Genomic DNA, 21,490 nt, shown 5'->3' on the forward strand with positions numbered 1-21,490 from the left:
TTTAAAAAAAAAAACAACTTTATGAGGGCGGTGCCGCAGCTCACTAGGCTAATCCTCTGCCTTGCGGTGCCGGCACACCGGGTTCTAGTCCCGGTCGGGGCACGGGATTCTGGCCCAGTTGCCCCTCTTCCAGGCCAGCTCTCTGCTGTGGCCAGGGAGTGCAGTGGAGGATGGCTCAAGTGCTTGGGCCCTGCACCCCATGGGAGACCAGGAGAAGTACCTGGCTCCTGCCATTGGATCAGCGCGGTGTGCCGGCCGCAGCACACTGGTGGCGGCGGCCATTGGAGGGTGAACCAGCGGCAAAAGGAAGACCTTTCTCTCTGTCTCTCTCTCTCACTGTCCACTCTGCCTGTCAAAAAAAAAAAAAAACTTTATGAAGATATAATTCATATGCCATACAGTTCACCCATTTAAAGCATACAATTCGGTGGTTTTCAATCTATTCCTGGATATGTGCAAATCATCATGACAAAAAAACTGAATCATCCCACAAAGAAACCCTATACCTTTTAGTTCTCACTCCAATTCTCTCAACTCCCCACCACTAGTAACCGCTAGTCTACCTTCTGTCTCCATAGATTTTTATATTCTGAACTTTCATATGAATGGAATAATAAGTGATCTTTTATATCTGGCTTCTTTCTCTTAGCATAATGTTTCCAAGGTTCAGCCATGTTGTACCATGGATCAGAACCTCATTTCTTTTTTTAAGAAGAGCTTTATCGAGATATCATTTATATTCTATGTAATTCACCCATTTAAAGTGTACAGTTCAGTGTTTTTAGTTATATCCATAGAGTTGTGTAATCATCACCACAGCAGATTTTAGAACCTTTTTACTACTCAGATAAGAAGCCACATGCCCCCTAGCTGCCATCCCCTACCCCTGGAGGACCCTCACCCAGCCCTTAGCAACCTCTCCTCTACTTTCTGTTTTGGAAGATTTCCGTATTTTGAACTTTCATAGGAGTAGAATCATGTAATATATGGCCTCTTGTGACTGACTTCTTTCACTTAGCAAAGTGTTTTCAAGATTTATCCTAGTTGTAGCTGCTTCGGTGAATATTTAATTCATTTTTATTGATGAATAAAATTCCATTGTATAGATATAACCCACTTGTGGGCTGCTATGTATTTCTGTACGAGTTTTTATATGAACGTATGTTCGCATTCCTCTTTTGTATATCCTCAAGAGTGGAATTACCGGGTGTATGAGTACAGTAACTGTGTATTTAATCACCTGAAGAACTGCCTGGCAGTTCTGAAGAAGCTGCATCTTTATACGTGCCACGCAGTCGTAGCCTAGACAGTGCTGTGAAATGAGGGTTCTCATTGCTCCACATTCTCACCAACTTTTCTGACTGTGTTCTTTTTATTTCATATTGTTTTTTCTTCTCCAAGATTTTTTTAAACTAAAATTCATAGTTTATATTAAGTTTTACTCTTTGTGTTGTACATTCTATCCATTTTGACTAATGTATAATGACACGTATCCTCTATTACACTATCATGTAGAATAATTTCACTGCCCTAAAGTTCCTTGTGGTGAGCCATCTGTTTCTTTCTTTTTTTTAAAGATAGTAATCTTTAAAAAAAAGACGTACTTATTTGTTTTTAAAGTCAGAGTTACAGAGAAAGAGGGAAAGACGGAGAGAGAGATCTTCCATCAGCTGACTCACTCCGCAGATAGTCCTGACAGCCAGGGCTAGGCCAAATGGAAGCCAGGAGCCAGGAGCTTCATCCGAGTCTCCCACATGGGTGGCAGAAGCTATCTTCCACTGCTTTTGCTTTTCCCAGGTCATTAGCAGGGAGCTGGATCAGAAGTGGAGCAGCCAGAACACGAACTAGAATCCATATGGAATGCCAGCGTAGCAGGTGACAGCTTTATCTGCTACGTTGCAGTGCTGATCCCTGGTAACAGATTCTTACAAACATAATAATCAAAGCCCCAACCTATCTATTTCATGAGCAAACCCTATCCAGTGATATCCTTGTCTGTGTCCCACAGAATTCTAGAAAGTAGAGTCAAGTGTAAAATGGTTCAGATCATTCAGGATTCCTGTCACCCCTTTCAATTCCATTCTTCCTGTTCGTACTAACGTTTGAAACCCTTCGTTAGCTTTGGTCCAGTTAAAGTCCCTTGTATCGCCTCTTATTTGTAGCAATACAAGTACAATTTAACTTATAAGTGGTATATGATGTTTGCAACAGAGCCAAGAGACTTAGTCTTGAGACTTGCATTTCTGTCTCTGCACATTTACCCTAAGATTGCTTCGGGTCATATTTTTAACCAAATCTAATACCTGTCAGCTCACTTTCCAAAAGCACAAAGGGAATCCTGATTTGGGACACCATTTTTATGGCACTTGCTGCTGAGGAAATCAAAGGATTTTTTTCTTGCATTGTATTACAAAGATGTTAAAATCAGTTCTTGAGGGGTGGAAGCTGCGGCGTAGTATGTAAAGTTGCTGCCTGCAGTGACGATATCCCATATGGGTGCCAGTTGGAGTCCCGGCTGCTCCACTTCCAATCCAGCTCTCTGCTATGACCTGGGAAAGCAATGAAAGGTGGCCCAAGTCCTTGGGCCCCTGCATCCACATGGGAAACCGGGAAGAAGTACCTAGCTCCTGGCTCCTAGCTTCAGATCAGCCCAGCTCCGGGCATTGTGGCCATTTGGGGAGTGAACCAACTGAAGGAAGACCTCTCCCTGCCTCTGCCTCGCTGTAACTCTGCCTTTCAAATAAATAAATAAATCTTTTTAAATAATCGATTCTTGAAGTATGTTTTAAATTATCTAAAATGTTGATTACTCAAATAGCTTAAAGTCAAATGTGTGTTCAAAAGAAGTATTGATTTATGATTATTCTAGTTTGTGAATATCATCTTTTTTATTAAAAATTTATTTATTTATTTATTTATTTTTATTTGCGGAGCAGAGTTACAGAGAGGGAGAGACAAAGAGAGAGGTCTCCCATCCACTGGTTCACTCCCTTAGATGACTGCAACAGCCAGAGCTGGGCCAAATGAAATAGCACCTATGTGGGGCCAGCGCTGCAGGCGGAAGCTTAACCTGCTATGCCACACATATCATCCTTTTTGACCTGTGCCTAACAACTACAACAACTACAAATTGAACATCCCTAATCTGAAAATCCAAAATCCAGAATGCTCCAAAATCCGCATCTTTCTAAGTGTCAGCGTGATACCACAATTAAAAAATTCCACATTATGAAACTTTGTTACATGCACAAAATTATTAAAAATATATAAATTTACCTTCAAGCTATGTAGATGAATTTAATATTTAGAATTGGGTCCCATCTCCAAGATATCTCAATTTAATATATATGGCAAAATTCCAAAATCCCAAAAAAAAAAAATCAAAAATCAAAAACACTTATGGTTCCAAGCATTTTGAATAAGGGATACTCAACCAGTACTTAAATTTTGCTTTCTGGCTGGCGCCGCGACTCACTAGGCTAATCCTCCGCCTTGTGGCGCCGGCATACCCGGTTCTAGTCCTGGTCGGGGCGCCGGATTCTGTCCCGGTTGCCCCTCTTCCAGGCCAGCTCTCTGCTGTGGCCAGGGAGTGCAGCGGAGGATGGCCCGAGTACTTGGGCCCTGCACCACATGGGAGACCAGGAGAAGCACCTGGCTCCTGCCATCAGATCAGCGCGGTGCACCGGCCGCAGTGCGCCGACCGCAGCGGCCATTGGAGGGTGAACCAACGGCAAAGGAAGACCTTTCTCTCTGTCTCTCTCTCTCACTGTTCACTATGCCTGTCAAAAAAAAAAAAAAGCTTTATTTATTTATTTTAGAGGTAGAGTTACAGACAGAGAGAGGAAGAGACGGAGAGAAAGTTCTTCCACCTGTTGGTTCACTCCCCAAATGGCTGCAACGGCCAGAGGTGAGCCAATTTGAAGCCAGGAGCTTCCTCCAGGTCTCCCACACAGGTGCAGGGGCCCAAGGACTTGGGCCATCATCTACTGCTTTCCCAGGCCATAGCAGAGAGCTGGATCGGAAGAGGAATAGCGGGGACATAAACCATATGAGGTGCCGGTGCTGCAAGCAGAAGCTTAGCATATGATGCCACAGCGCCAACCCTATGTTATATGTAATTAAAAAAAATGAATAATTTTTGAGAAGTTTATCTTGTTTTGGTTTTCTCTTGAATCTGAAAGTTTATCTTTCTCTAAATTTCAGAAGTTTTCAGTTGTAATTTCTTCAAATTTTTTTGTATACCAATCTCTTATTTTCCTGGGACTTCAGTGCCTCAAGCATAGACCTTTTAGATATTTTCTTCACAGGCTTGAGACACCATTAAATTTGTTCAATTTTCTATCTTTCTTTTCGTTATTTAGATTGGATGATTTCTATTGGTCTGTCTTCCTACCCACTGACTTTGTCATCAGTAGTGGTTAATTTTATGTATTAACACAGTTAGGTATACAGTGTTTGCTCAAACACTAGTCTAGATGTGAAGATGTTATTTTAGATGTGATTGGCATTTAAATCAGTAGATGTTGAATAAAGCAGATTATTCTGTATAATTTGGGTGGGCCTCATCTAATCAGTAGAAGGTCTTAAGAGTAAATATTGACTTCCTCTGAGGAAGAAAGATTCTGTGTTCAGTCAGCCTTTGGATTCAAGATTGTAGCATCAGCTTTTCCCTGCAGGCTCTAGCCTACTGGTCTGTGCTAGAGATTTTGGGTACACACACACACACACACACACATATATATATATATAATTGGTTCTGTTTCCCTGGGGAGTCTTGACTAATCTACAGCTGTTTCTGCTATTGAAGCCCTCTAGTGAATTTTTATTTAATATATTATTTCTTTTTTGATTCATTTTTTAAGAAAGACTTTTTAAAGAGGAGTTTTAGGTTCACAACAAAATTAAGAAGTGAGTATAAAGATTTCCTGTATGTCCCCTGCCTCTGCACATGTATTAGACTCCTCCATTATCAATATTCCCCATCAAAGTATACATTTGTTGCAATTGATGAACCTACATTGATAAACATAGGCACCCAAAGTCCATAGTCTACATTAGTAAATGTATTGTGCATTCTCTGGGTATAGACAAATGTATAATGAGTGATGTGTATTCATTGTTATAGTATCATGCAGCCTGTTTCACTGTGCTATCATATATTGTATTTTTATACACTAAAGTTCTCATTTGGTGATTTTTTTATAGTTTCTTTTTATTCTGTTGAGAATTATATTTTTCAATTATTTAAGGGTTGTTTACCTTGACCTCACATAGCATAATTGTAATGCCTGCTTTAAAGTATTTGTTAATTTCAACAACTGAATTATCTTGAATTTGGCATCTGTTGAATGCCTTTTCCCTTGAGAATTACTGACATTTGCTTGGTTCTTTGTATGCCTCATAATTTTGGATTGTATATTGGAAATTTGATTATTATGTTTGTAAGAATCTGTTCACAGGGGTCAACACTGTGGTATAGTGGGTTAAGCCACCATCTGAAGTGCCAGCATCCCACATTGGCACCAGTTCAAGTCCTGGCGGCTCCGCTTATGATCCAGCTACCTGCTAATGCGCCTGGGAAAGAAGCAGATGACCCAAATGCTTGGGCCCCTGCACCCACATGGGAGACCTGGATGGAGTTCCAGGCTCTTGGCCTCAGCCTGGCCCAGTCCTGGCTGTTGCAGCCATTTGGGGAATGAGCCAGCAGATTGAAGATCTTTCTCTCTGTTTTCTTTCTCTCTCTCCCTCTGTCTCTCTCTGTGTAGCTCTGCCTTTGAATTCAATCAATCAATCAATCAATCAGAGGAGGAGGAGGGGGAGGGGAACGATGTGTTTCCAGGGGCCAATGTTGTAGTATAGTGGATTAAGCTGCTATCTGCAATGCTGGCATCTTATATAGACTCTGGTTCATGTCCTGGCTGCTCTACTTCTGAGGCAGCTCTCTGCTATGGCCTGGGAAAAGCAGCAGAAAAGGACCCAAGTATTTGAACCCCTGCCACCCATGTGGGAGACCTGGAAGAAGCTCCTGGCTCCTGGCTTCAGCTTGGTCCAACCCCGGCCATTGCAGCCATTTGGGGAGTGAACCAGCTCTCTCTGTCTCTCCCTCTCTCTGTTAATTCTGCCTTTCAAATAAATAAAAATAAATCTTTTTTTTTTAAAAGAATCTGTGCCTATTGAAGTCCTCTGTGAATGCAGTTTTTAAAAAAATCAGGCAATCAACCTGAATAGGTACAAACCCCAAGTTCTAGTTCACCTTGTGTGCATTTGTTCTCAGGTCAGCTGAGTTTTCAAAGCCTTTGCTTCCATTCAGGGGTTAGTTTAAGTACTGATTTATATTGTAGTTCAGTTCTCATTCTGTACTCTGTCGCTTTGGGTCCAACTCGTGCATGCTCAACTCAGAGGTGAGCCTGGGATTTGTGCTGTTAGATTCCCTTTTTTTGGTTCTCTCCTCTTTGTGATTCCTTCCACACTGTACAGAGTTGTGAGGCCCTCTTACTCAGTCCTCTGACCAGAAAGATGGGATTCCTCAGAGTTTTTCTCTTTGCATTGCTTAGATCAACTCTACTGGAGACCACCTATCAGATAAGTATTGGAAGAGAATAGGTGGCTCACCCTTGTACAAGACACGTCAAGTTTTGACTTTGCTTCCCAACCCACCTGTTATTGCCTTCTTTTCAGAGTTCTCAGGTAGTTCCTTTTTGCTTTTTCTTCAGAAGTTTTAGTTGTTATAATTAGGAAATATAGATTATAGTGGGCTGAGTCCATCTTCGCTGGCACCAAAAATCAGTACATCCATAGTATTTTTAAAAAGATTTAGGAGCCGGCGCTGTGGCGTAGCAGGTAAAGTTTCCGCCTGCAGTGCTGGCATCCCATATGGGCGCCAGTTGGAGACCTGGCTGCTCCACTTCCGATCCAGCTCTCTGCTATGGCCTGGGAAAGCAGTAGGAGATGGTCCAAGTCCTTGGGCCCCTGCACCCGCGTGGGAGATCCAGAAAAAACTCCTGGCTCCTGGCTTCGGATCAGCGCAGGGCGGCCATTGAGGCCATCTGGGGAGTGAACCAGTGGATGGAAGACCTCTCTCTCTCTCTCTCTCTCTCTCTGTTTCTCTCTCTCTCTCTGCCTCTCCTTCTCTCTCTGTGTAACTCTGCCTTTCAAATAAATAAATAAATCTTTAAAAAAAGATTTATTTATTTGAGAGGCAGAGGCGGAGAAGGAGGGGGAGAGATTTTCCATCTACTGGTTCACTCACCAAATGGCTACAATGGCCAGAGCTGCACACAGATCTGAAGCCAGGAGCCAGGAGCTTCTTCTGGGTCTCCCATGTGGGTGCAGCAGCCCAAGCACTTGGGCCATCTTTTTTTTTTTTTTAAGATTTATTCATTTATTTGAAAGTCATAGTTACACAAAGAGAGAAGAGACAGAGAGAGGTCTTCCATCCGCTGGTCATTCCAGATGACCACAATGACTGGAGCTGCGCCGATCCGAAGCCAGGATCCAGGAGCTTCTTCCCGGTCTCCCACGCAGGTGCAGGGGCCCAAGGACTTGGGCCATCTTCTGCTGCTTTCCCAGGCCATAGCAGAGAGCTGGATCGGAAATGGAATAGCCGGGACTCAAACCAGTGCCCATATGGGATGCTGGCGCTGCAGACAGTGGCTTAACCTGCTATACTACAGCACTGGCCCCGCAGTATTTCTTTCAGTGAGTCTGCAAATAGTAAATTCTACTTTGTTATCTGTCTGTAAATGTCTCTATTTTGCCTTTAGCTCAGAAGATAATTTACATACATATAAAACCCTAGGTTACTAATAATTTCCTGTTTTCCTTATTCTACTGTCTTCTGGCATCAGTTGTTGGCTGATGTCTGCTAACGATCTAATTTTCATTTCTAGGGAGTGGGACTTAGCCTAGTGATTAAGATGCTCGCATTCCACATCAGAGTACCAGGTGATAACTCAAGTAATTGTATTCCCAACACCCCTATGGGAGACCCAGTTGGAGTTCCAGGCTCTTGGCTTCAGCCCCGCCCAGCCCTGGCCATTGCAGCCATTTGGGGAGTGAACCAGTGGTGGGGAGCACTTTCTCTTTCCTTCTCTCTCTCCCTCTCAAATAGATAAATAATTTTTTAAAGTATGTGATTTCATTTCTTAATACTAAAACATTTTTCTCTTACATGTGTTTTATTATTATTTTTAAATTTTATTGGATTATTTGAAAGACAGAGTTAAAGATAAAGACCAAGAGACAGGGCTGGCGCCGGCTCACTAGGCTAATCCTCCACCTAGCGGCGCCGGCACACCAGGTTCTAGTCCCGGTCGGGGCGCCGGATTCTGTCCCGGTTGCCCCTCTTCCAGGCCAGCTCTCTGCTGTGGCCAGGGAGTGCAGTGGAGGATGGCCCAGGTGCTTGGGCCCTGCACCCCATGGGAGACCAGGAAAAGCACCTGGCTCCTGGCTCCTGCCATCAGATCAGCGCGGTGCGTCGGCCGCAGCGCGCCGGCCGCGGGGGCCATTGGAGGGTGAACCAACGGCAAAGGAAGACCTTTCTCTCTGTCTCTCTCTCTCACTGTCCACTCTGCCTGTCAAAAAATATAAATAAATAAATTAATTAATTAAAAAAAAAAAAAGACTGAGAGACAGAGAGTGAGCTATCTTCCATATGGGTGGCAGGGCCCAAGCATTCAAGCCATCTTTCACTGCTTTCCCATTCTCATGACCGAGAAGTTGGATTGGAAGTTGAGCAGCCAGGATGCTGGCATCACAGGCGGCGGCTTAACCTGTTGTGCCACAACTCTGGCCTTTACAAATCTCTTTATCCTAATAGCAGTTTCACTCCAACATGGGGAAGAAAAAAAAAAAAAAAAACACCTGAAACTCCTAAAATGTTCCATGGTGGGGCAGTATTGTCCTTGTTGAGCCTAAACACCTCTGCTTTGACTCAGGTTGCTTTTTGGCCCAGAGACTGGGTAGGTTGTGAGATCTGGGCTTATAGATCTCCAGTTTCTCATGATCTCAAAGACCTGACAAATCCCCCCTTTAAACACAAAATAATGAGTCCAAAATGTTCAAACAGAGCTTGTACCTGTAGTCCACATAATCCTCATTTCTGGGCTTACATCTAACCAATACCTATTTCTTCCCTTGACTCATGTAAATCTGCAACCTTCACAAATATTTTGGCTAACTTCTTCACTGCTCTCTTGCTTTGCACTTCTTTATTCTTCTTAAGCTATTTAAATATATTTTAGGGTAACGTGAGAGCATGCTTTTCTCTCCTTCCATCCTCTCTCCTTCCCTTCAACTATCCCCTCACTATTTAACATTATCTCAGTTAATGTACTAGGTTCTATACTTGTTCTGAGAATATGCAAATAAAACCCAGATCTTTCCTCTTCCTAAGGATCCTTCAGCCTCTTTGAAGTATTATTAATCCAGAGAAAACAGTTTCATGACATAGAATAGTTTTAGGGAACATGTGCTAGAAAAGTCTTTGACTTAATCTTTTATTTAGTATGATTTAAAAAATGTTTAAATGTATTTTTATTTATTTGAAAGGCCAAACAACTTATCTGTTAACAACAGATAAGGTTGGGCCAGGCCAAAGAACTCCATCTGGGTCTCCCACATTGGTGGCAAGGACCCACGTTTTTGAGCCATCATCTGCTGCCTCCCAGAGTGTGAATTAGGAGGAAGCTGCATCAGAAGCAGAGGTGGAACTTGAATACTCTGATATGGGATGCAGGTTCAGGCATCCGAAGCAGTGGTTTAACCCACTGCACCACAACACTGACCCCATTATGATATTTTTGTTTAGGAGAACTTACTCATTCTTCCTCAGGCTTCTATAAATCCAGCCCAGCTACTTTTTTTTTTAATATTTATTTATTTTTTACTTGAGAGTCAGAATTACATAGAGAGAGGAGAGGCAGAGAGAGAGAGAGAGAGAGGGAGGGAGGGAGGGAGAGGTCTTCCATCTGATGGTTCATTCCCCCAATTGGCCGCAATGGCCAGAACTGCGCCAATTCAAAGCCAGGAGCAAGGAGCTTCTTCCAGGTCTCCAATGTGGGTGCAGGGGCCCACGGATTTGGGCCATCTTCTGCTGCTTTTCCAGGCCATAGCAGAGAGCTGGATTGGAAGTAGAGCAGCCGGAATAGAACCAGCACCCATACGGGATGCCAGCGCTTCAGGCCAGGGTGTTAACCCGCTGTGCCACAGCACTGGCCCCTAGCCCAGCTACTTTCTATAAAATAAATTATTGTAGTATTTATTGACCCTTTATAGGAGTTGTTGTGGGTTATTTTACAATATTTTCTGTCAAGTCTTATTCAGTAGAGAAACTGCTACTGGAGATAATGCTGTTGGAAAATACTGTTTTGGGAGCCAGTATTTTGAAGCACTGGGTTAAACCGCAGCCTGCAATGATGGCATCCCATGTGTGTACCAGTTCCAGTCCTGGCTGCTCAACTTCTGATCCAGCTCTCTGCTTATGGGCCGGGAAAGCAGTGGAAAATGGCCCAAGTGTTTGGGCCCCTGTATCCATGTGGGAAGACCTGGAAGAAGGTCTGGGCTCCTGGCTTCAGCCTGGCCTAGCCCTGGCCATTGCAGCCATCTGGAGAGTGAACCACTGAATGGAAAATCTCTCTCTTTTTGTCTCTCTTTCTTTCTCTCTAACTCTGACTTTCAAATAAAAATAAAAAATCTTTTAAAAAGACAACTGGCTACTTTTAAAATGCAGAAGTAGCAATAGATCACTTCTTAGCTTTGATGCAAAAATATAATTAAAGTAAAGGGATTTGGCAGTCATCACGGTAATCCAGTAATCAAGCTGGAATTGATTTATTATTTGTCTGCTGATATGATTCAACACGACTACTCATCACCTATAAAAGTACTACAGGAAATACTGGGATAGAAGAACACGTTTCTACCCACACGGTAGCAACTCGTGGTAGAAACCCAAAAGGAACAACTATTGGGCAATCTCTTCAATAGTTAACATAACATAAAGGACCTAAATGATTAGATGCTGTGTGTGGTCCTTTGAACAGATCCTGGTTTGGGCCAAACAGTTGTTAAAGTCATTTGTGTCATCTAGGAAATGTTTAATAGTCTAAGTAGTTGGTGAAATGGACAGATGGAAAGGTGGAGTTTGTTAACTAAACAAAGGCTACAACATCATATGTACAACCATGACCCATTTTTGCAAAAAGTACACACATAGGGTTGGGCATTTGGCACAGCAGTTAAGACACTGCTTGGCACACCTGTACCCCATATTTGAGTGCCTGGTATTGAGTCCTGGTTCTGCTTCTGATTCCAACTTCCTGCTAAGGCACACCCTGGGACCCTGTAGGTGCAGGCTCAAATAGTGAGAAACCTGGATTGTGCTCCTGGCTTCTGGCTTCCCTCTGGCTCACAACTGGCTGTTGTGGGCTTTTGGGAAGTGAACCAGCAGGTGAAGATCTCTCTGTGTCTACCTCTTTCACACTTTCTCTCTCTCTCTCTCTGCCTTTCAATTAAACAAAAAAAAATTAAGACCTTTAACGTTTCTTTTAAGATTTATTTATTTATTTGAAAGTCAGAGTTACACAGAGAGAGAGGAGAGTCAGAGAGAGAGAGAGAGGGAGAGAGGTCTTCCATCTGCTGGTTCACTCCCCAATTGGCTGCAACGGCTGGAGTGGTACCAATCCAAAGCCAGGAGCCAAGAGCTTCCTCTGGGTCTCCCACGTGGGTGCAGGGGCCCAAGGACTTGGGGCATCTTCTGCTGCTTTCCCGGGCCATAGCAGAGAGCGGGATCGGAAGAGGAGTAGCCGGGACTCGAACTGGCACTCATATGGGATGCCGGGGCTGCAGGCTGGGGCTTTAACCTGCTGCACCACAGTGCCAACCCCTGCACTTATTTTTAAAAACTTATTCCTAGGTGTTTTATTCTTTCTGTTGCTATTATAAATATAATTGCTTTCTTGATTTGATTTTTGGATTCTTCATTACTAGTGTATAGAAATTCACATGATTTTTTATATTGATTTTGTAACCTGCCACATTGCTGAGCTTGCTCATTGGCTCTAATTTGTTCCTGAGGAATCTGCTAAAATCTGCTGCTTTCCCAAACCATAGCAGAGAGCTGGGTGGGAAGTGGAGCAGCCAGATCTCGAACCGGCGCCCATATGGGATGCCGGCACTGCAGGCCAGGGCGTTAACCCACTGCGCCACAGTGCTGGCCCCAGACCTTTAACTTAATCACGTCTGCAGAGTCCCTTGCTTTCCAGAGATTAGGTTGTGGACATCTTTAGGGGCCATTCTACCACAAAACGTGTTTTTGCTTTTTGTTTTCATGTCTGCATTTTCTGATTTTATATAATGTATATGAATTACTTAAAATGTGTAAGTTAAAAATAGGAAATGTTATAGTTTAATATCAAACGACATGATATGTGGTTATTTATAAACTCTTATCTGGCTTAATATGAAACGTGAGCTTCACGTCTAATCAGTCTTTTTTTTTTTTTTTTTACTTTATACTAAATCAGAAAATTACAATTCACAGTTACATGTTGTCAGAAATGGCAGAGTTTCTTAAAGGTTTTATTGCTGGCTGGCGCCATGGCTCAATAGGCTAATCTTCTGCCTGCGGTGCCGGCACACCAGGTTCTAGTCCCGGTCGGGGTGCTGGATTCTTTTCCGGTCACTCCTCTTCTTGGCCAGCTCTCTGCTGTGGCCCAGAAGTGCAGTGGAGGATGGCCCAAGTCCTTGGGCCCTGCACCCACATGGGAGACCAGGAGAAGCAGCTGGCTCCTGCCTTCGGATCAGCGCAGTGCACCCAGCCGTTGGGGGGTGAACCAACAGGAAAGGAAGACCTTTCTCTCTGTCTCTCTCTCTCACTGTCCACTCTGCCTGTCAAAAAAAAAAAAAGTTTTATTGCTTATTGATTTATTTGAGAGGGAAAGAGAGAAATTGATCCCATCTACTGGCTCATTCCCCCGAAGCTGCAAGCTGGGAATGCAATCCAAATGTCCCACATGGGAGCTAGGAACCCAGTCACTCGTTGCAGCAAGTGTTTGATAGCTGGGTCAGAGACTTCTGTATATTGGACTGAATGGGACCTGGGAATGGAGAAGTTATTTCCCCCATTCAGTGTTACCCAGACACTAAGTAGGTGGAGTATCCTAGCCAAATTCTTCCAAATATTTTACCATAGGGGCAGCAGCACCTAGGGATGTGCTTCGAAAACATGTAGGGCTGTTTTGGTTGTTACAGTGATTGAAAGAGATCTCCTGGCATTTAGTGGACAGGAGCCAAGAATGTCACATGTTCTTCAATGCATGTGACCTTCCTGCGAGAAGAACTTTCCTACATCTTACATAATTTTTATATACCCCCGAGATAGTCATGTTTATTAATAACCTATTTATAATTATCTAAATTATCTAAAACCTAACCTGGCTTTATATGTAAACTTAAAGTCCTCTTTTTTCCTTTTCTAACATTTTTAAACATGTAGTGCTTTCACAAATTTGCACATCATTCTAGTGTGGGTGCCATGCTTATCCTCTTTGTCTAATTCCAATTTTAGCATATTACTGCTGAAGCAAGCATAACTCAGAGTATTTTTTGCACATTTTCATATACATGGAATTTTCCAGGAACGGAACTACTGTGTAAATTGAAAGGAGTGTGTGCTGTTTTGTTTGGAACTTTACCAAGACTGGCTTGATGTTTTAGAAAAGCACACCAGTGACATCAATGCCATTTATGGGCTGTGCTGGATATCTTCCATTTGCCCTTCCAGACTCCCTCCACCCTTCTCTACCTGCTCTGTGCCCCAGAAAGGAATCGTGCCAACAGGTTTTCTTGCCCTCCAGCTTGTGGGTGGGTCCACTCAAAGGGAAACAAGGACAGGAGAGCTAGAAGGTGGAAGGAGACAGGTTTGCCAGTGAAAATGCCCATGGAGAGTGAGGGTGAATGTTCACAGCACTATTGCCATAGAAAATGAAAATGCTATATGTGAGTTTGGGACCACGCTGTTTGGAAGGCACAAGTAAACCTAAGAAGTGCCTAATACTCCCATGGCATGCCTTTCTACTGGTTTCTTTTCGTTTAACCCACATTTATGGCTTCCTGGAGTGTTCCCTATGATTGGCTAACAGAGATAGGAACAGGCCTGTTTTATGCAGTTTCCTGGTGCCACCTGAAAATGAATGGTAGGTGCATTCTATGCTCATGAAAGAATGGTGATGGAAAGTGTTCCTAGGGGTGAAACTTTGGGCAGTACAGCTGGTCACCCACTTCGTGTGGAAGGAAAGGTGGCCTACTTTCTCTCTGAGCATTGCACTGTTAGGAGCCTGCACATCCCTGCTTGTTCTTGTTGGGTATGCCAAGAATGCAAGGCCCGGACTGCTTTTCTCCTGTGCAGTTATTTTGAACTGAGTTGCAGGCCACTGCCTTGAGGGATGCAGAGATATCTCCTTCTGGAACAAAGAGTGAGCTGGCTACAGAAGATGTGAATTCCCCAGGGCCAGCATTGCTCGGCTGTGACGCAACCGTGTACTGAGTGCATAGCACATCCACCTGGGCCCCTCTGCATGGCCCTGTGGGAATTGGAGACTTGGGAAACTGATGTAAACCGTTGCTTACTGTGCTGCTAGCATCCATAAAATGGATAAATGGATCTGTAAAAGGCCAGCTTGTAAACAGGGGGAAGTCTCAGACCCTGACCAGTATTTATGAACTTTGCAGTTGGTTTTATAAGCTTTTGGACATTATGTGGTTTGTACCTGATTTCACACTGAGGAGTCCAACTCTGAATTATTCCTCTGTAGTTTTGGTCCCTTAGGGGGGAACATGGCTACTTTTTGTGTTCAAGTGAATTATTTTTTCTTTGTTTAGACAAAAACAATCTATCACTGTACATCTGTTGAAAAACAGGTATGTTTTAATGGCTTTGTGAAAGTATTTGACTAGGTTTCATAGCAAACGGTGCTAACGACTAAAGGTGCTTGGGTTACTAGTATACTACACTGAAAATTCAAATATTCAGTATCAGTTTTTCCTATTTGTACTGTAAATGGGCAGAATCACATGCCTCATGTTCTGGTTGTTTATAATACCATTTTGCCCCCCTTCCTTTCTAGTAAGTTTTAAATTTCTTAGATCTGTTTTTATTTCACTCAGTTCTAAATACATTCTAACACTGAGTCTGGAAAACTACAAGCCTTCCTGACTGCTAGTGTAGGAAATCTTAGCAACAGAATAAAGAAAAGCTGATTTTCTGGTCTCTTAAAATGTCCTTGAAAATGTTATTTCTAGCATCTGAAACACAGAGTTTGTGGCTTGTTCCATGAATATAACCTTGGCCTTAAAAAGCCTGTAATTCTTTCTGTTTGTATTACTTAATAATCTGTTTCCCTGGTAATGATATTTAAATTGATGTTTCCAAGTACTAACAGCTATGAATACCTATGAGCTTTCTTTAATAGCCAAGTGAATTGAAAATTTATGCACATAAAAAACCTGAGTGCAAATGTTAATAGCAGCTTTATTCACCAAAACCTGGGAACAACTAAGATGTCTTTCAACAGGTGAATGGCTAAACAATCCATGCTACTATGTACAGTTGAATATTAGTGATAAAAAGAAAAGGCCTACTCATTCCTTCAACAACATGAATGAATCTTTTTTTCTAAATATTTATTTATTTATTTGGCAAAGTGACGGGGAAAGGGGGAGAAGGAAGGGGAGGGGGAGGGGAAGAGGGAGAGGGAGAAAGGGGATGGGGAGAGGGAGAGAGATCTTCCATCTGCTGGTTCATTCCCCAAATGGCTGAAGCAACAGGAGCTGGTCAAGGCCAAAGGCAGGAGCCTGGCACTCCATATGGGTCTCCCACATGGGTGGCAGGGGCCCAAATACTTGGACCATCTTCCACTGCCTTCCCAGGCACTTTAGCAGGAAGGTTATTTGGAAATGGTGCAGCCCAGACTCAAACAAGCATTCTGATAAGGGATGTAGGCCTCGCAAGCAGGGGCTTAACCTGTCATGCCACAGTGCCAGTCCCAGAATTTTTTTCCTTAGTGATAATATATATATATATATATAATATAAATATGGGTAAATCTTAAATGCATTTTGCCAAGTGAAAGAAACTGTACCCCAAAGATCCAAAAAAGTATTGTGTTATTCTATGTATATGACATCATGAAAATGATAAAATTATAAAGATGTATATTAGTTTCCTATTGATGCTATAACAAATTACCACAAATTCAGGGGCTTACAACATACATTTACTCTCTTACAGTTTTGGATACTGGAAGTCCAAAATCTGTTCCATCAAGCTAAAGTCAACATGTCAGTGGTAGGGCTGCCTCCTTCTGGGGGTATTGGGGGGAATTTCTTTTCTATCTTCTAGAAGCTATCTGCATTCGTTAGCTTGTAACCACTCCAACTACTTATTCTCATCCTCACATCTCCTACTATCTCCTTTGACCTTTTTTTTAATGATTATTTATTTATTTATTTATTTGAGTGGTAGAGTTACAGACAGAGAGAGGGAGAGACAGAGAGAGAGGTATTCCATCCACTGGTTCACTCCCCATATGGCTGCAACAGCTGGAACTGGGCCAGTCTGATTCAGGAGCTTCTTCTGGTGGATGCAGGGGCCCAAGCACTTGCGTCATCTTCCACTACTTTCCCACGCCATAGCAGAGAGCTGGATTGGAAGAGGAATAGCTGGGACTTGAACTGGCGCCCATATGGGATGTCAGCACTATAGGTGGCGGCTTTACGCTCTATGCCAAAGTGCCGGCCCCTCTTTTGACTTTCTTGCTGCCCTCTCTCAGTGATTCTTGTTATTATATTTAGGGCCCACCCAGGAAATCCAGGGCGATATTTCAAGATCCCTAATGTAACCTCATCTGTAAAGTCCCTTTGCCATGCTTGTATCAAGTAACATTCACAGGTTTCTGGAATTTGGGACATAGATATCTTTGTGTGTGAGGGGGCCATTATTCAGTTCAGAATGGGACTGAAAACACATCAGTAGTTTCCAGAGATTGGAGGAAAGGAAAGGGTTGAGTACACAATGGGCTACACAGTGTGGTGGTGGATACGTGATTCTAATGGTTATCAGTGATCCCAGAATGCAGTCCTGGGAGTGACAAAAGAACTTAACTGTATCTGCAGGACATAATGTTAAGTGAAATAAACCAAGAACAGAAAGAGAAATACCACACTGCTCTGACTGGAATATGGTTTGTCTCCTCCAAAACTCATATTCAAGTTTGATCCTCATTGTGAGTTATTAAGAGCAGAAACTTAATCTGACTGGGGGACCGTGGGGAGGTAACCAGGATTAGTGTTATCAGAGTGCTGCCTTCATGACTGAGTACTGTTAGCTCTGTAAGAAGAGAGAGACCAGAGGAGTACACAAGTGTGCTCCCTGTCCCTTGCCATGTGATGCCCTGAACTGTTTTTGGGACTCTGCCAGCAAGAACACCATCACCAGATTCAGCCCCTTGACCTAGGACCTCTGCAACCATGAGACACATAAACCTCTGCTAAAAATAATTTACTCAGGGGTTGGTGATGTGGCTTAGTGGGTAAAGCCGCCACGTACCGGCATCCCATTTGGGCACCGGTTTGAGTCCCCACTGCTCCACTTCCAATCCAGCTCTCTGCTTTGGCCTGAGAAAGCAGTGGCGGGTGGTCCAGGTCATTAGGTCCCTGCACCCCCATGGGAGACCAGGAAGAAGCTCCTGGCTCCTGGCTTCAGATCGGCGCAGCGCCAGCCATTGTGGCCATCTGGGGAGTGAACCAGCGGATGGAAGACCTGTCTCTGCCTCTTTTTCTCTCTCAGTGTAACACTGACTTTCAAATAAATAAATCTTAAAAAAAAAATCAACTGAGTCCCAGAACCCAGTCAAGTGAAAAGCCAGCGTGGCCACTTTATCGGGGTGGTGTGTGGCCCAAATGGGAGAATTCCTGGGAAGCCCCAAGTAGTGTCCTGAACACAAGGCAAGCCCCAGGAAGGGATGGTGTGTTTTCCCACCGATTGCAGGCCAGTTTCTCCTTGCTAAGGGAAAATGTTGCCAAATGTCTGTAGGCGTGGGCTCATTCTTTGTGCAACAGGGTCAGTTCTTTCATGTGCAGATGCAGATCTTTCTCAGGCTCAGAAAAATCTTTTTCTAAGATGTTTCCTTATTGCATCTGCAGGCTGGAACAGCGAGTCCTGCATCTGTGTTGCCACATCATCTCCTGTTCTTATCTGTCTCCAGCGCTCTCCCTCCACCACCCCGGAATGCCTCAGCTCCTCGGGGCTTGGCCTTGGGTGAAAGTGTTCAGCGCCACAGCAGACAACGTGCTCATCTCCCAGCCCTCCTGGGACTTGAAAAGGGTCGAGGGAAATGGAAATGAAAGCTCGGTTTACTCTGGTGCAAGGCGGCTTTGAAGGCCCCGATGGTGTTTAGGAGCGCGCGGTTCCCCAGGCCCCTGTGGCAGCCCCTGGTGCCAGCTGTGGGGAGGAATCCTGAGCCCCTGGAAGCACCTGCCCAGCCCCTTTCCCCAGGCCAGCTGAGGGCAGGGCTTTCTGCCCCTTCCCAGGGCCCCCGCGTCTGCCTGTCCCACGGGCAGCGGTGCTGGCGGGTACGTGGCGTGTGGGGACTCAGCAGGGACACAGGGCTCCCGCAAAGCCCGCGCGTGGCGTGTGGGGGCTTAGCAGGGACACAGGGCTCCCGCAAAGCCCGCGCGAGAGGCGAGACGCGAGAAGCGAGGCTGTGCTGCCCGCAGAAACCCCCGCAGCGGAGCCCCGCAGTGTGCACGGGCCTCGCCTGGGAGCCGTCGGAATCGGAGGCTCTCAGGCGCCCTCCTGGGCCCGCCTGACTCCGAAGGAGCACTTCCCTGACGTCCCCAGGCCATTGGTGCGCACATGGAAGTGCCATCGGCTCTGCTGCGGAGCCTGTCCGCTCGGCCCCTGTATTCATAATTCGCCTGTCCTCTACCCGCGAAGTCATTCCTTCCAGTGAAACCCCAAAGTCCTCACCAGACCAGATCGGGGCATGCGTCCCCCTTTGCTACCTGCTCCATTTTCCGGTGATATTTTCCCTCGAGGTGATGGATGCGCTGCCCTGAAGCCGGGGCTCCGGTGCCAGGGCACAAATCAGACTGGGCCGAAACCTTCATTTTCCTCCTGCACACTCCTGCTGTGTCACGGGATTGCCTCACCTTGGCAGAATTAAAAACTTTTCATAGATTTGCCAGCTGCTTCTTTTGGTTTTATTCTCAATTCGAGGTGTTTCTTTCTTTTGCTTGCTATCCGTATGCTTAAAAAAAAAATCAGTACAATCCATTTGTGATTCATTGAAGCATTGGGCACAATCCAAATTTGTTCTATGTGATATTCTCTGACTAGGAATTCTTATGTACTGTAGTTGATGGTGTATATTTTCGTTTTAAACTGTAAAGTTGAATTATCACTTCTTTTATTGTATTTATTGAATATATTTTGGAGTGAAAAGTTGTTATGTCATAAAAATGGAGTCTTTGCTCAAAAAACAATTTTTAAGAGTTGTTTTGTTCAATACTGTGTAGTGAGGGGTCATTATGTAATATATAGTTTATTTTTTTAAGATTTATTTGAATGGCATAGTTACAGAGAGAGATGTATTATATTATATATTATATAAAGCAGTACTAATACACATATAGTGTGTGGAGTGGTGCCAGTCAATGAACTCTTTGTTACTCATCTGGGTAAGTACATAAATTGGGAATGTTTGGAAACTTTTATAACACTTGACCAAATAATTTCATGTGTATCGCTTCTACCAAAAAAAAAGGCTCTGTATTTTATATATGATGTTTAAATTAATTTTTCTAGTAATTTATTTTTATTATATCTTAGAGAAATATCAGTGTGCACTAGACTTTTTTTTTTTTAATTTGAGAAGGACAAAGAAGGGGGGTCAGAGACAGAGATGGAGGGATCTTTTATCCACTGGTTCATTCCCCCAGTGCCTGCAATAGCCAGGGCTGGGCCAGACCAAACTCAAGAGCCTGGAACTCGATCTGGGTCTCCCATGTGCATGGCAGGGACCCAAGAACTTGAGCCCTCACCTGCAGCTTCTCAGTGTGCACTTAGACAGGAAGCTGGAATTAGGAGTGGAGCCAGGACTCAAGCCAAGGCACTCCCATATGGAATGTGGATATCTCAATGAGCATCTTAACTGCTAGGTTAAATGCCCATTCCTGGAAATTTTTTAAAAAGTTGATCTTTGGTGGATGGCATTCTCTCTCTCTCTCTCTCTCTCTGTGTGTGTGTGTGTGTGTGTGTTTCTACCTCTCTCTGTAACTCTGCCTTTCAAATAAATGAAATAAATATTTAAAAAAAACACTAATCTTTCACGACAGTTAGTTTGAGCAACACTGATGTAGAGCACATTTTTTGGCTTCAAGAAATCAAGTTTTATACAATTAATATAATGAAAACATAACCTTCCCCTGCCCCAGTAGGGACATTTAAAAACATTTCCAAAGAATGATTGGATTTAAAAGGAAACTGAAAAGAAAATTTCAAAATATTTAGAACTTTACAACAACAAAAGAGAATTTATAGCAGCTTGTATGATATAGCTAAAGTGGTTTTTAGAAACAAATTTCAGTTAAATGCATATGGTAAACAAGAAAAACATAATTAATGGTCTAATTGTTCAGAAAAGGAAGATAATAGAGTATAGCCTTGGTACTTTCATCAATGAAACTCCCAAATATGGAAATTTAAATAATATAAAACTCTATTTCTTTCTGATCAAATAGGCCAGTGGTGGACTATTTGGCAGGCATCCCTGCTACACTTAATGTAAACCTTTCATTTGCATGTCTCAAACAGCAGGATCAGATTATCATCACTTTGCAGCCATCAGCCCACCTCTGGCAGAGGCCATCTCTCTCTCTCTCTCTCTCTCTCTCTCTCTCTGTGTGTGTGTGTGTGTGTGTGTGTAACTCTGCCTTTCAAGTAAATAAATAAATCTTTAAAAAAAAAAAAATCCCTGGGTTTGATCCTCAGCTGCATTGATTCCAGCATTCCTGCTAATGCAGACTACAGGAGGCAGCAGCTATGGCTCAAGTAATTGGATGCCTGCCATTCACATGGGAGACCTGGATTGTGTTCCTGGCTCCTGGCTTCAGCCTGGTCCAGTTCCAGCAGTTGTGGGCCTTGGGGGAGTGAATTAGCGGCTGGGGACTCTCTCTGTCTCCCTCTGTCTCTGTCTCTCTCTCAAAGAAATGAAAATTTAAAAACTAGTGAGTGTTCAAGCTTTCCAGCTAAGAGAGATCAGCAAAGTTGGAGGATACATATAGAACCAACCTGCAACAATTGATACAGGCTCTCAACTCCTTAATTACAATTGTAAAATTAAAAATCTCTGAAAAGCAAAAGTTTTTTTTTTTTTTTTCTTGCTCCTTTGCTGCCAGTGTTCCTTTGGCAATAAAACCCTGAGTCTGCTGC

The 21,490-nt window shown here is 43.6% G+C and overlaps 1 long non-coding RNA gene and 1 other non-coding gene across 2 annotated transcripts in view; one reads left to right on the top strand and one right to left on the bottom strand.

Annotated features, from left to right (window-relative positions):
• LOC149119552 (uncharacterized) overlaps nucleotides 1–19,241 on the top strand; it is a 38,370-nt gene extending 19,129 nt beyond the window's left edge. The window contains exon 3 of the long non-coding RNA XR_016228471.1: nucleotides 18,202–19,241. This is a non-coding gene — a long non-coding RNA (uncharacterized LOC149119552). The remainder of the gene's footprint in view (nucleotides 1–18,201) is intronic.
• LOC127485026 (U6 spliceosomal RNA) lies at nucleotides 13,486–13,589 on the bottom strand. Its single transcript, XR_007912230.1, has one exon. It is a non-coding gene; the product is annotated as a U6 spliceosomal RNA (small nuclear RNA).
• Nucleotides 19,242–21,490: the final 2,249 nt, after the last annotated feature.

This window comes from Oryctolagus cuniculus, chromosome X, assembly GCF_051225735.1.
Source record: "Oryctolagus cuniculus isolate XC-2025 breed Fujian yellow rabbit chromosome X, ASM5122573v1, whole genome shotgun sequence".
NCBI lineage: Eukaryota > Metazoa > Chordata > Mammalia > Lagomorpha > Leporidae > Oryctolagus > Oryctolagus cuniculus.